Consider the following 15,456-nt stretch of genomic DNA (forward strand, 5'->3'; position numbering starts at 1 on the left):
ACTTAATTACACACATTTGAGTAGATGTAATAAATTACTTTAATTCCTGTTTAAATGCAATTCATCCTGCCATACCTGCAGTGTCTTCAGACTTTGCCAGCAAATTAAAAGTTGAAGCTTAATCATTAAATTATTATCTTTGTGTTAGATTTATTTATACATCCCATTTAAACACTGCTTGTACCAATTAAATTAAATAAAAAGTAACACAAACGTTCTCTATCACTGTCATTAATCAGATAACAAACAAACAAACAAGCAGCTTCATCTACAGACAGACTGACGTTACATTTTCTCTCTTGAAACAGAACAATGTGTTAAATTGTAGAGACTCACCTGCAACACATGACATGTTGTATCAGCTGCAGCTCCTTCCTCCTCCTCGTGACTCCGACATGTTTACGTTTATCTCCGTGGTTCTCTCGTGTCGTGTCGGTGATTTTCAAAGCTGCATGTTTCTCATTTTTTATCTTTGTTAAGTTCTCCCACACTTTGGAGGACTTGGGTCGAAAGTTTTCGCTGCGCCGGTCATTTGTAAAATTTACTTAAATTTCCTTTGAAAACAGACTCTGCTTTGCTCCCCCCTCGCTCTGTTCAACTCACGCTGCAGGTTTTTTTTCCAAAAACTTTATTCAGTCAGTCAGCACTGACAATGATTAGCCCGTGAACAAAACGGCTCCGCAGCGCCGTGAAAAACGCATAATCGCGCGACACAACGAATCGATAACGAAATACGTTGCCAACGCTTTTAATCATCGATTTTTATCGATTTTATCGATTCGTTGTTGCAGCCCTACACCTCTTATCTGGACAATGGCTGAGGGGGGCTCTGGACTATGTTACAACCTTCCCTTAAAAGTCAATGCCTTCAACGGCCTAAATGTATCATGTCCATGTTGCTTTGGTGTGCGTTTTTGATGCCTCAAACCGTGCCCTGTTTAGGACATGGTGTGAGAGATCATTTTTTAATACCTTCTCTCCTCATGTTTTCTTCCCTTTTCTCATCGAAGCAAAAATATTATTCTGAATAAGAATAAGAGGGCCGCGCTAATTAGCAACAGCTTTATGCACTCTGTCCATCTTTCGGACGGCTGTACGTGCATGTTCTTGTTGTATCTCGGTACAATGACAATAAAGCTTATTCTGATTCTGATGCCGGGTCATTAGTTGGCACTGTCAAATTTGTACATTCACCTAATTCAATTCAATTCAATAATACTTTATTAATCCCAAAGGGAAAATATTTGTTGTTGAAACTCGTGATCCTCATTTCATTAAGAGATGTTATGCAGGACCTTCTGAAAAAATTAGCATATTGTGATAAAGGTCATTATTTTCCATAATGTAATGATAAAAAGGCCAATTGAGCACAGCAATACCATGGTCAGTAAACCATTTACCAGTGGTTTTGGCACTGTGAGCAGGTGCCAGGTCGTGCTGAAAAATGAAATCTTCATCTCCATAAAGCTTTTGAGCAGATGGAAGCATGAAGTGCTCCAAAATCTCCTGATAGCTAGCTGCATTGACCCTGCGCTTGATAAAACACAGTGGACCAACACCAGCAGCTGACATGGCACCCCAGTGACTGTGGAAACTTGACACTGGACCTCAAGCAATGTGAATTCTGTGTCTCCTCTCTTCCTCCAGACTCTGGGACCTTGATTTCCAAAGGAAATGCAAAATTTACTGTAATCAGAGAACATAACTTTGGACCACTCAGCAGCAGTCACAGGCGAGATGCTTCTGACGCAGTTCAAGAGTGGCTTGACCTGGGGAATGCGGCACCTGTAGCCCATTTCCTGCACACGCCTGCACGGTGGCTCTGGATGTTTCTACTCCAGACTCAGTCCACTGCTTCCGCAGGTCCCCCAAGGTCTGGAATCGGCCCTTCTCCACAATCCTCCTCAGGGTCCGGTCACCTCTTCTCGTTGTGCAGCGTTTTCTGCCACACTTTTCCCTTCCCACAGACTTCCCACTGAGGTGCCTTGATACAGCACTCTGGGAACAGCCTATTCGTTCAGCAATTTCTTTCTGTGTCTTACCCTCTTGCTTAAGGGTGTCAATGATGGCCTTCTGGACAGCAGTCAGGTCGGCAGTCTTACCCATGATTGCGGTTTTGAGTAATGAACAAGGCTGGGAGTTTTTAAAAGCCTCAGGAATCTTTTGCAGGTGTTTAGAGTTACGTTGTTGATTCAGATGGTTAGGTTAATAGCTTGTTTAGAGAACCTTTTCATGATATGCTATTTTTTTGGGACAGGCATTTTGGGTTTTCATGAGCTGTATGCCATAATCATCAGTATTAAAACAATTAAAGACCTGAAATATTTCAGTTGGTGTGCAATGAATCTGAAATATATGAAAGTTTCATTTTTATCATTACATTATGGAAAATAATGAACTTTATCACAATATGCTAATTTTTTGAGAAGGACCTGTAGATGGTGATGGCTGTAGGCAGGAAGGATCTCTTGTAAAGGTCCATCCCACAGTGGATCCGAAGAAACTGGCTGCAGATGCCGTGCAATCCGTCCACCCAGACTCGACTGGCCTCTCGGTTCTCCGGGCTGTAGGACCGCCCAAATGCCGGACAGAACTCCTCCCAGAGCGATGGCCACTCCTCCCAGCAGTCTGCAGAGTTCCTCATCGCTGCGGACAGACAACTGTAGGTGATGAGGGACGATCCAGTCCTTCCACTGTCATGAGCTGTATTTCCTGCTAGTTCCAGGATCTCAGTGGTCAGGCACTCGAGCACAGCCGGCAGGTAGATGAGAATGCATCCACAGAACATCCTTTTCAACTCATTTGATATTTGGGGCTGTAGTTGAGATAGTAGTTGAGCTTTTGAGATGTTAATCAGCTGCTGTTGGTTGTAGAAAACTGCCTTGTTGCCATGGTTACGCATCATAACAAATGTCCAAAACTAAAAAAGTTTCAGTAAAAATCCTTCCAGCTGCACAGCATCTGATACCAGAGGAAACACGCATCCAAAAAATGTGATTTACATCCAGAAAATGAGGAATTAAAGTTTCCAAAAGCAAAATCTAAGAATGAAAGTAACAGAGCTGCTCCAACATGCAGCCACCTTGAGCGGCGCAATTCTAGAACACATGCGTGATAAGATTGCACAATGCGCATGCGTGATGCCTGCTCTCAGTAAGACTTTCCTCTGGGCAAAAAGCCCAGCTAACAACAACTTAAGTTCAATCTGTACTTTGGATACGAGTCAACAAATATGACGCCAAATGGGACCGCTTCATTAAACAGCTCCACCCCGGTCGCTGAGTGGACCAGAACTGATGAGGATGATGTCAGACTTTCTACTCCAGTGTTATATCAGTAACCGTTGATGCTACGGCAGGTAAATCAACGTTCTTAATGTTTGCTTGTGTTTACTTTGGTTACACAAAAAACAAGTTTTTATTTTATTTTTCCTGGCGAGGAGAAGCTGTCCTCGCACCAGAGGCGGACCGGTTCTGAACGAGCGTACACGTTGGTCTGAGGTGCAGTGCAGGAGGACGTCGAAGACAGAGATGTTGGATCAACTTTTCACTTAAATTCCCTTCAGTTTTTTTTCCAATCCATTCAGTGTTTTAAGCTACATTAATGTGTTATGTTCATGGTGGACATAACAGTGGTGTTGAATAAATAAATAAAAATTAAACCTGATGTCTTCATTTTCAACTTTAATAAGACGTAATGATTCAAATCATCATTTAAATCACATAACTTGAATAACATAGTGTCCCGATAGCTTCATTTAGCTCAGATAGTTTCAGTACATAACAGAAGTACTGTTTAAGGATGAGGCCGATCCAATCCAGTATCAGGTACCAGCATTATTTACATATCGGACTTTCCAATCCAACCTGTAGAAATGTCTGATCCACGATGCATGTATGTCTTCATTTAAAACGTCCATGTACACCTATTAAAGAGCATGAACATTTTCATTTCAATAGAATTTGTGTGTGTGTGTAAAGTTAAAATGATTAATATTGACAAAGTTGAGAGTTTTATGTTTATTTGACGGTGATTTCAAAGTTCTTTGAAGGCTAAATACAAATAAAAGTTTAACATTAATTTATTTGTACAGTTTTTCTGAGGCTTTTATATTGTTTATATTGATATCAGATTATATCGTTATGACCGAAATTAGGAAAAACACCGCGATAAAAGTTTTGGCCATACCGTCCAGCCCTGAGTACCAGTCCCAACACAATGGCTGTTTCATCCTGGACTGGGAACACAAACAAACAAAAAGACTGCTTTGAACAGACTGGGACTAATTTGAACATGAGGAGCTGCAAACATTCACAGGAATTACTGGATTATATCAAGTTCTGCATCGGACATGTGATGAGTTGCTTAATCTCACTGTCCATGGGTTTAGTGACAATAAAAACGACATTCATTTATTTGTGTTTTAACAAATCTGGTGATGCAGTTCCTCCATGTACACCTATTAAAGAGCATGAACATTTTAATGTCAATAGAATTTATGTGTGTGTAAGTGTGTAAATAATATAAAGATTTATTTTAAGAGGTGTTCTCCGTGTAAATAACTTTCTAAATGTTCAACCTGGATTATTTCAGAGCTCTTGTTTTTGTATCAACTCTTTAAAATGTGGTTTATATTTTATATGTAGACCTGAAAGGTTGTTTACATTGTTCACGACCAACACATTGAAAAGTATTTTACTTGATAAAACTAGTTTCAGTCGTAATGAACGGGATCAGGAGTGTAAATATCATCAGCCAACTCCAACATGAGGCTAACGCTAGCGCGTCAGAGTCCGACAGTTCAGCGGTTCGAATGAAACCTTTATCCCGACCTACTGGACCTGAGAGGTCCGCTAACAGGCTGAAGAAGAAAAGAGAGCTGTAAAACAAACGTACCTCAATATCCTCTGGGAAAACCTTCCTCAACTCCACCACCACAACAGCTGAAGGATGACACTTCTTCGTCGTAGCTTTTCTTCTTCTTCTTAATTCGGTTGACCTCTATTAGACGTATTACCGCCACCTACCGGGCTGGAGCGTGGTTACGTCCCTAGACCATGCACTTGCGACCATAGATATAAACACTAGATGCCTCATTGGCTGCTGCGGCGCAGGATTTTCGGCCGCCATCTTGAAACGGTCGTCCTTATTTGGTTAAAGCAGAAGATGTCTCAGCACTTCGCAGCTTATTTCTGTTCAGATCGACGGACTGTTGACGTCAGGTCTCGGGGGATAACTTTTCACAGTAAGATGAACATATTATTGTTAGTATTTTGGGAATATAATATTACTGTACTGTATTTATGTCCACCAGCTGATGTGATGTTCAGTGTAACACGGTGTTCAGCTGCAATGAAGCTGACTGAGATCTGATGACAGGAATATTTTTCTAACAAGCATACTCACTATTTCAGCAGCTTTGGTTCATTATCAACAGATATGCATCAAAACTGGAGTTTTGTTTAAGTTCTAGGAAATAAAAAAATAAAACTAGGGAGAATATAGGAAATAGAAAATAAGATTGACCTCCTCTGTACAATGTTTTTGTGTAGACATAAATCTCCTGTTTTCATTGTGAAGGTTTCCCAAAGAACAAGATGTGAGGAAGAGGAGGAAGTATCTTTGAGCAGGGAGGTGTCGAAGGCTAAATCCAGGTACAACACACGGCTGGAACAACAGTCCTCTGCAAACGATTCTGCCTCTGTCTGGAGGGGGCTGAAAGAAATAACTAATTACAAGCCCAGAGCACCTCATTCTACAGACAATCTCAAACTGGCAAACGATCTGAACGATTTCTATTCATGCTTTGAAGTCATGGACTCACATTCCTCCATCCTCCACACCACCCCCAGCTCAACTGGTTTAACGACTTTGGACTGCCCTCGACAACCCCCTGCTATCTCTGTACAAGAGGATGAAGTAAGGAGGCTTTTTAAAAGGCTGAACACACATAAGGCTGCAGGCCCAGACCTTGTGTCACCCTCCACGCTGAGACATTGTGCTGGAGAGTTGGCTTCAGTCTTCACAGGGATCTTCAACTCTTCTCTGGAGTCATGCCATGTCCCAGCCTGTTTCAAGTCCTCCATCATCGTCCCTGGCCCCAAGAAGCCACGTGTCACAGGACTAAATGACTACAGACCTGTAGCTCTCACGTCTGTAGTCATGAAAACCTTTGAACGCTTGGTTTCATCTCACCTCAAGTCCATCATCAACCCCCTCCTGGACCCCCTGCAGTTTGCCTACAGGGCCAACAGGTCTGTAGATGACGCAATAAACCTGACTCTTCACTTCATCCTGCGGCACCTGGACTCGCCAGGAACCTACACCAGGATCCTGTTCGTGGACTTCAGCTCTGCATTTAACACCATCCTCCCTGCTCTGCTCCAAGACAAGCTCTCCCTGCTCCATGTACCTGACTCCACCTGCAGGTGGATCACAGACTTCCTGACAGTGTCAGTGCGTGCGGCTGGGGAGAGCTGTCTCAGACACTCAGACTGTAAGCACAGAATCTCCACAGGGCTGTGTGCTTTTCCCCCTGCTTTTCTCCCTGTACACCAACTGCTGCACCTCCAGCCACGACTCTGTGAAACTTATTAAGTTTGCAGATGACACCACCCTCATCGGGCTCATCTCGGACGGTGATGAGTCTGCATACAGGAGGGAGGTGGACCTGCTGGTGACCTGGTGCAGCAGCAACAACCTGGAACTCAATGCTCGGAAGACAGTGGAGATGATTGTGGATTTCAGGAAAGCCACAGCCCCTCTGCCCCCCCCCCCGACCATCAGCTCCCTCATCAAGAAGGCCCAGCAGAGACTGTACTTCCTACGACAGCTGAAGAAGGCCAAGCTGCCGGCCAAGCTGATGGTGCAGTTCTACATGGCCATCATGGAGTCCATCCTCAGCTCCTCCATCACGGTGTGGTACGCCGGGGCCACTGCCAGGGACAGACTCAGACTGCAGCGCGTTGTGCGCTCAGCTGAGAAGGTGATCGGCTGCAGCCTTCCATCCCTCCACAACCTGTACGTCTCCAGGACTGTGAGGCGAGCAGGTCGGATCTCAGCTGACCCTGCTCACCCTGCACACGGACTGTTCGAACCACTCCTCTCAGGCAGGAGGCTTCGGCCCATTCGGACCAGAACCTCCCGCCATAAGAACAGTTTCTTCCCGTCTGCTGTTGGACTCCTGAACACTCATAATGCTACCTCATAACTTCTGCTTTGGTCACATTACATCTGTATTATAACTGAATACTCCATCTGTACAGTTTTCTAAGCTTTTTTATTGTTTTCCATTGTATGGGTGTACATATGTTTTATGTAATGTTTTCATTTTTACTTTATTTTACTTTATTACTATTCGCTTCTTTATGTCGAAGCAAATTCCTAGTTTGTGAACCTCGTTCATTGACATGGCAATAATAATAAACTGATTCTGATTCTGATCTGTACAGGATGAAGCCTTACCTCCTCTGACCTTTTTGGAGAACGGTGCCATCAGCACAAAATACAATGCTGCAGACAGTACATATTAAATATACTGCATAATGACACACACCCAAAAAAGAAAAAACAAAAATACTAGACTTTTTGTCTGTGTGGCTCACCCAGGAAAATATTTTATTTTATTATATTTGGAAAGAGGTTTTAGAAAATCAATACAAACTATCCTAATGAGCAATATAATTTACGGTAATTCCCTGTACAGTTGTGATTTTGAAAAAGTCATTGTCACTTATTCAAACTACACACTTTATTAATATTTGACTGATGAAACACAAAATGCTCAAAGTTTTACGACCTTATACAGTTAAAACAAAGTTTGGCAATGATTGCACCATATGTTTGAGTTGTGGCTAAATTAGGTGTTTATACTGAAACTTGTTTTCTTAACACCTTTAATTACAGCAACACCTCAGGGGCTAAGATAAGTCATGTGACAGTCAATCCTGCTGGTATGAACAAGCTTTTTTTTTAGAGTTCTTGTGAATGGCCATTAGCAGATAATGGGCTACAGCCTACTGTTTGCAGAAGCACAAGTTTAATGTCAAGGGTCCTGTCTATGGTCTGATGGTTGTTAATGGCCACAAGGGACCAGTTAATTTCAAAACAGTTATTTTTAGTGAAAGTTTTTTTTTTCTCCAACAAATGGGGGTCCTTGAAGAGAAGAGTTGTAGTGGTGTTCATTAAAACCATACAAATGCAAAATTCACTTTACCTTGTTTTTTTTTTTTGTTAGTTTTTTTTTCCAAAATGTAAACTTAAAGTAATTCAAATATCATCTACCTGGATTGACACTGTTAGTTAAGTTCTGTATTTTTAATAGTCAAGCACAGTTTAAAAGACAGATCAACCCTTAATGCACAAAACTAACCGAGGCTTTACTTTTTGATATATTTCATGTAGACACAAGACGTCTTATTAAAGAAATTAACAATATGAAAAATTTAAACCTTTCAACCACTGTCACGGGTGAAAGAATGGCAAGGGGAGCACAAACCATCCATCCATCCATCCATCCATTATCTTTTACCCACTTCTTCCATTTTAGGTCACGGGGGTTGCCGGTTCCCATGTCCAGCAATCACTTTGTGAGGGGTGGGGTACACCCTGGACAGGTCGCAAGTCCATCACAGGGGAGCACAAACCACTGGATATATTTCAATGAAACTTTAAGAAAGTAATTTCTGAGTGTACGTCTGAAACTGATTAACTGTTGGCATCAACCCCAGTCAAGTTAACCACCACAGCTAAGCAATCAAAATCAGAGCTTTATCACATTTACATTAAAACATGGCAACATACGAAGACTTAGAGTTTAAAATATACAATGTTGAAGATGCGATTGATACAAATTTTTTCCCTGAAATACAAGACTGTGAATATTACAATGAAGAACAGTTTAATGACATCAATATAACAAATGGAGGTCTCTCTATTATTCACTTTAACAGTAGAAGTTTAAATGCAAATATATCCAAAATAACAGATTATTTAAAACAGCTAAACAGAACCTTTACAATAATAGCACTGTCAGAGACATGGCTCAACGATGAAAACACAACTAATGTTCACATGGAAGGGTATGAATTATATCATGTGAACAGAAGCAACAAAAGAGGTGGTGGAGTGGCTCTATTTGTTAAAAATGAAATAAAATGTAAATTAATTAATGAAATGTCAATAATTGTTGATAATATCATGGAAATAATAACAATAGAAATAATAAACAAGAATGATAAAAACATATTGATAAGTTGTGTATATCGATCTCCAGGATCAAATATAGAAATATTCACTGATAAAATCGTACAATTATTGGACAAGAGTTTTAATAAAAGCATTTTTTTCTGTGGAGACTTTAATATTGACCTGGGAAATAAAACAGATTCAAATAACATCAGTACATTTACAAATTCATTGTATAGTTTAAATCTTTATTTGTTAATATCAAAACCAACAAGAATTACAACTCAGTGCAACAATAATCGATAATATTTTCACAAATGTAACAAATGGGGATGTGATGGGAGGTATTTTAATGAGTGATTTGAGTGATCATTTACCAGTTTTCATGATTTATAAAAATGATCAAAGCATTACAAAAGAAATTACAATTAAGAAAAAAACAATAAACACATCAAAAAAGCAATGGGCAAATTAAAAGATGATTTACATAAACAAAACTGGAAAGACGTGTATGTTGATGATGTGAACAGATCATATGATGAGTTTATGAATATTTTAGGAGCTCTGTATGAAAAGAATTGTGTGCAAAATAATTATACAAAGAGAAATGTTGTTGACCAACCATGGATGATGAAAGGGTTGAGAAATGCTTGTAAAAAAAAATAATTATTTGTATACATGTTTCTTGAAATTGAGAACACAAGAGGCTGAAGAGAAATATAAGAAGTATAAAAATAAATTAGTAGGGATTATAAGGAAACACAAGAAGGAATATTATAGTGATTTATTAAATAAAAGCAATGGTGATATTAAAGCAACATGGCGAGTAATAAATAGTGTTCTGAAAAGTCATAAAGCAAAAACAGGTATTTCACAATATTTTTTGAAGGATGACGATGAAATCCATGATGAAAATGAAATTGTAAATGGATTTAATCATCATTTTGTGAACGTTGGATCAAGCCTTGCAGCTAAAATACCAAAAGTAGACAGTAATGTGAACCATTCAGTTATAAGTTGTGACAACAGTATTTTTCTTAATGGAACTGACAAAGAAGAAATAATGAATGTTGTAAAAAAATCTTACAGATAAGAGATCAAAAGACTGGGTGGACATGGATATGATGTTTGTAAAGGACATAATGAGTTATGTTATCGAGCCGTTTACATATATTTGTAATTTATCATTTTCAAAAGGAATATTTCCAGACAATATGAAAGTAGCTAAGGTAGTTCCTCTCTTTAAAAATGGTGATAAATGTGTGTTCAATAATTATAGACCAATATCCTTATTACCACAATTCTCAAAAATTCTAGAAAAACTGTTTGTGACCAGATTAGATAAATTTATTACTAAACAAAACATTCTAAGTAACAGTCAGTATGGGTTTAGAGCAAAAAACTCTACATCAATGGCTCTCATGGAAATAATAGAACAAATAACTACTGCTGTCGATCAAAAACAGTATTGTGTTAGTATTTTTGTTGATTTAAAAAAAGCATTCGATACTATTGATCACACTATTCTCCTTGAAAAATTAAATAAATATGGTATAAGAGGACCAGCATTACACTGGGTATCTAGCTATTTAAAAGATAGGAAACAGTTTGTACAAACAAATGGTGTAAGATCTGACCTGTGCAATATCACTTATGGAGTTCCTCAAGGCTCTGTACTTGGACCAAAGTTATTTATTTTATATGTGAATGACTTAGTGAATGTATCAGGACTCCTCAAATGTGTCCTTTTTGCAGATGACACCACTTTTTTCTGTTTGGGTAAAGATGTAAAACAGATGTTGAAATTGATGAAGACAGAATTTGATAAAATACAAACTTGGTTTAAACTTAATAAATTATCATTAAATTTAGATGAAACTAAATACATGATATTTAGTAACAAAAAGAGAACTGTTGATGATCCATTTAAAATTGAGGGTGTTGAGATTTGTAGAGTTAATGAGATGACATTTTTGGGTGTAATCATTGATGAACAGCTAACATGGAAAAATCACATACATTCTGTAAGAACAAAAATATCTAAATCTATTGCAGTACTATACAAAGTCAGGGAATTATTAAATGATAAAGCTCTGTACATGTTGTATAACACAATCATTGTTCCACATTTAATCTATTGCATTGATGTTTGGGGGAAAGCGTGTAAAACATTTACAAAACCTATTTTTATTTTACAGAAAAGAGCTGTAAGAATCATCACCAGAAAGCATTACAGTCACCCATCAAGCACATTATTTTATCAACTGAAGTTATTGAAGTTCCATGATTTAGTAGATTACAGTATTTTATCAGTTATGTATAGGGCTCAAAATAACACATTACCATTAAATATCCAAAGAAATTTTATTAAAAGACAAAGTTGTTACAATCTTAAGGGGATAGAGATATTTGTCAAACCAAAGTTCAGAACTAGTCTGAAGGGAAGGTCTACCTCAATGCAAGGAGTTGGATTGTGGAATGGTCTAGAGAGTGATGTGAAAAATGCCAAGTCAATGTGTACATTTAATAAAAAGATCAAAACTGAATTGTTAAAAAAATATATATTAAGTAGCTTAGTGTGTGTTTTGTATTAGAATTAGAAAAATTAGAAAGAGTTATTCATTTTGTTCTGTTACTTGAAGATTATTATGTCTGAAATAATTGTTTGAAAAAAGGGGCAGATATAATAAGATTTTTTCTTCTTTCTGCTGCCTTTCATTTTAAATCTTTTGTATCTTTTTTTATATTGTTATGGAATTGTTTTGTACTTTTTTTAAATGAATAAACTATATACCATACATTCATACACCAATGAGACACACATCAGAAGCAATGAGGGGTTCATTGTCTTGCCCAGGGGCATTTGGCATGTGACTGCTGGTGGATTCGAACCCCCAACTTTTGCATTGGAGAGCATCTGCTCTAACCACTCAGCCACAGCCGCCCAAAGCTCTAATATTATTTAAATCATATCTATCTGATAGATTCCAGTTTGTAAATGTAATTAATAAATCTTCTTAATACACCAAAGTTAGTCATGGAGTTCCTCAGGTCTCAGTGCTTGGACGAATACTCTTTAGTTTATACAGTATATGCTTCCATTAGGTAAAGTTATTAATCAGCATGGGATAAATTTCCATTGTTATGCTGATGACACACAATTATATTTGTCCATTAAACCCAATGAATCCAATCAGCTACTTAGACTACAAGCATGTCTTAAAGACATAAAAACCTGGATGACCCTTAATTTTCTCCTGTTGAACACAGACAAGACTGAGGTTTTGGTTTTTGGACCTGAGCACCTTAGCAATTAATTTTTCAGTCTTTCTCCCTCCTTAGATGGCATTAATCTGTCCTCCAGCTCTAATGTTAAAAATCTTGGTGTTATTTTTGATCAGGACATGTCTTTTATCCCCCACATTAAAAACGTTACTAGAACTGCCTTCTTCCACCTGCGTAATATCACAAACATTATAAACATCTTATCTAAAAATGATGCAGAAAAACTGGTCCATGCATTTGTCACGTCTAGACTGGATTATTGCAGTGGTTTATTATCTGGATGTCCAAATACTTCTTTAAACGTCTTCAATTGATCCAAAATGCTGCTGCCAGAGTCTTAACTGGAGTTACTGGGAGAGATCATATCTCTCCAGTTTTAGCTTCTCTCCATTGGCTCCCTGTCAAATCCAGAATAGAATTCAAAATCTTACTTCTAACCTACAAAGCTCTCAACAACCTGACTCCATCTTATATTACAGATCTTATTGTTCCATATTTTCCTAACAGAGCACTTCACTCTCAGACTGCAGGTTTACTTGTGGTTCCTAGAATTTACAAAACCAGAATGGGAGGCCGCTCTTTCAGTTATCAGGCTTCTCTCTTGTGGAACCAACTTCCAATCTCTGTCCATGAGGCTGACACATTATCCAGTTTTAAAACGAGGCTTAAGACTTTCCTTTTTACTAAATCCTATAGTTAGGGTCGGCTTGGGTTTCCTGAGCTGTCCCTTAGTTATGCTGCTATAGGCTTAGACTGCTGGAGGACAAACTGACCACACTTTTCACTCTGCTACTGTCTTTACTTACTCTGCTCAACCTGTTTTGTATTTGTAATTGTTTTTTATATCCTCAACAAGTGTTTTTTTGTCTTTCAGATACACCTGGACCTATACCTGGACCTACTATTCTGTGTTCGTCTGTCTCTCCTTCCTGTCCTCTCAACCAGCCGGTCAAAGCAGATGGCTGCTTGTCCTGAGCCTGGTTCTGCTGGAGGTTTCTTCCTTTTAAAAGGGAGTTTTTCCTTTCCACTGTTGCCACTGTGCTTGCACAGCAAAATATCTGGCAATCAGCATGAATATGCGTTTTGTGTTGAGTCCAACCATAAGATAACCATTGGCTGGATTAGTATAAAACAGGTATTTTACAACTTGGTGCCTGTGTGTTGGGGTTCACCCCGGTGAATGAGAGGGTGGCCTCCCTCCGCCTACGTGTGGGGGGACGGGTTCTGACTGTCGTTTGTGCTTATGCACCAAATGGCAGTTCAGATTATCCACCCTTTCTGGAGTTCTTGGAGGGGGTACTGGAAAGTGCACCTCTTGGGGACTCCCTTGTTCTGCTAGGGGACTTCAGTGCTCATGTGGGCAATGACAGTGAGACCTGGAGGGGTGTGGTTGGGAGGAACGACCCCCCTGATCTGAACCAGAGTGGTGTTCTGTTGTTGGACTTCTGTGCTCGTCATGGATTGTCAATAACAAACACCTTGTTCAAGCATAAGGGTGTCCATATGTGCTCTTGGCACCAGGACACCCTAGGCCACAGTTGGTATCAAGTTTAAAACACAGTCAATGTGAGCAAAACCAGAACAACAGACAAGACAGAGAACTCGGGTAAAATAAAAAATAATATTTATTTAGACCAGGGAAGGACGGGGTCAGGATCTGAAAGGGGTAGAAAGGTGATTAGGTCTCTGTGGAGAAAGTTCGTCGGGCAAGTTGGAGGTTAGTATTTCCTTACAGGTTGGTGCAGGGTTTTCAGCTCCGAGGTGTGTGTCCAGGTTCAAGGAGTAATTGCAGGTTCTATTTACAGGTGAGTATTTACAAGTTCGTGGAGGAGGCAGACAGGCAGCGTACTGATGGTTTCAGGTGAGTAGCTCTCGGTTGTCAAGAAGTTGTTTTCAGGAGGGTCAGGAAGTTTCAACTCTGGAGACAGGTAAAACATACAGAAACGTTAACAGGCAACAAGTAGTCAAGACAGTTCAGGCTGAGCTGCTTTTACCAAACATAAGCGTTGCTTCAGCGAAGTCCTGATCCACAGTGAATCCTTATAAAGCTGGTGGTGAGCAGATGAGTCATCTGAAGCAGGTGAGTCATCTGTAGCAGGTGAGTCTGATTGGTGCTGCCAGCCAATCAGGGGGAAAAAAAGAACACACAGCAGCAGCAGCAACAGCAATGCCTCAGTTCGATGATCGACTTTGTCATTGTCTCATCTGATCTGCGGCCACATGTCTTGGACACTCGGGTGAAGAGAGGGGCGGAGCTGTCCACTGATCACTACCTGGTGGTGAGTTGGCTCCGATGGTGGGAGAGGATGCCGGTCAGACCTGGCAGACCCAAACGTATTGTGAGGGTTTGCTGGGAACATCTGGCAGAGTCTCCTGTGAGACGGAGTTTTAACTCCCACCTCCGGGAGAACTTCGAACATGTTCCGAGGGAGGTGGGGGACATTGAGTCTGAGTGGACCATGTTTTGTGCCTCTATTGTTGAGGCGGCTTACCGGAGCTGCGGCCGCAAGGCTGTTGGTGCCTGTTGCGGCGGCAACCCTCGAACCCGATGGTGGACACCGTCAGTGAGGGATGCTGTCAGGCTGAAGAAGGAGTCCTATCAGGCCTTTTTAGCCTGTGGGACCCCGGAAGCAGCTGATGGGTACCGGCAGTCCAAGCGACATGTGGCTCGGGTGGTCGCTGAGGCAAAAACTCTGGCATGGGAGGAGTTCGAAGAGGCCATGGAGAATGACTTCCGCATGGCTTCGAGGCAATTTTGGGCCCCCATCCGGCGTCTCAGGAGGGGAAAGTGGTACGCCACCAACACTGTTTTTAGTGGGAGTGGTGTGCTACTGACCTCAACTCGGGATGTTGTGGGTCGGTGGGCGGAATACTTTGAAGACCTCCTCAATCCCACCGGCACGTCTTCCACTGAGGAAGCGGAGCCTGGGGGCTCTGGGTCGGGCCCTCCAATCTCTGGTGCTGAGGTCACCGAGGTGGTTAAAA

General features: G+C 40.4%; 1 protein-coding gene across 1 annotated transcript in view; it reads right to left on the minus strand.

Annotated features, from left to right (window-relative positions):
* The window catches only part of dohh (deoxyhypusine hydroxylase/monooxygenase), a 71,821-nt gene extending 66,825 nt beyond the window's left edge, over positions 1–4,996 (minus strand). The window contains exon 1 of the mRNA XM_037686633.1: positions 4,897–4,996. The gene's annotated coding sequence lies outside the window, so the exon portion shown is untranslated. The remainder of the gene's footprint in view (positions 1–4,896) is intronic.
* Between the last annotated feature and the right edge of the window lie 10,460 nt (positions 4,997–15,456).

Source organism: Nematolebias whitei, chromosome 13, assembly GCF_014905685.2.
Source record: "Nematolebias whitei isolate Nwh7 chromosome 13, NemWhi1, whole genome shotgun sequence".
NCBI classification, from domain to species: Eukaryota; Metazoa; Chordata; class Actinopteri; order Cyprinodontiformes; family Rivulidae; genus Nematolebias; species Nematolebias whitei.